Below are 848 nucleotides of genomic sequence, written 5' to 3'. Positions count from 1 at the left end.
TTTTTATAAAAATATTTATATAACTATTTAAAGGTGCATACAAAAAATTAGAATAAAATTCAATCAATAGATTTTTTTAGTTTTTGAAAAAACTTCAATCATTCACGATTTTTTTTAAATTATTTGCCTTAAAATTATCAAATTTAAAAAAAATGTTTTGTTTTTCTAATAAAAGTTGCAAAATGTTGCGTCAAAACTATATTTCTAAATTTTTATGAGAATATATATTTCATATGTGTGGTTATTTTTATCACTTTTAATTTTTTTAAACATTTATTTATTGTTCATAGTTTTAGAATTATTTTGTATTTATAATATAAATTTTTAAATATTATTTTAATAGTTTATTCTTTTATAAAATTACGTACTATTATATATGAATGGTCATAAAGTTCGGCACAAAGTAAAATGATGATCTAATTATCTCGTTACATATGAATTTATTATATCTACGTAGATACTCTCTCCAACCATAATTGCACAATTAAAAAGGTATTAAAAAGGTGACTATATTAATGTATTTTCCTAAAAAAAAATAGCTAATATGTGATTTAAAAGTACAAAATTAAAACTATTATTAATAGAAAATTTTAACATTTTTATTTTAATAAATACACAATATTTACATTGAAAACTAAATTTTGCATATTTTCCATAATTATTCTCTTGATTAGTAATATTAACTTATGTTTTTTGGACATATGTTAGCTAATTTTTTTAAAATTATTTTATTAATTTTCATAATTTTTTAAAATTTTAAGTTTTTCATATTTAAAAAAAATTAATCGTGCCTTTATATCAATTTTGAATTTGTAATTAAATTTTTTTAATAATAAACATTACCAAAA

This window comes from Arachis duranensis, chromosome 10, assembly GCF_000817695.3.
Source record: "Arachis duranensis cultivar V14167 chromosome 10, aradu.V14167.gnm2.J7QH, whole genome shotgun sequence".
In the NCBI taxonomy this organism is placed as follows: Eukaryota; Viridiplantae; Streptophyta; class Magnoliopsida; order Fabales; family Fabaceae; genus Arachis; species Arachis duranensis.
This window is presented reverse-complemented; position numbering follows the sequence as displayed.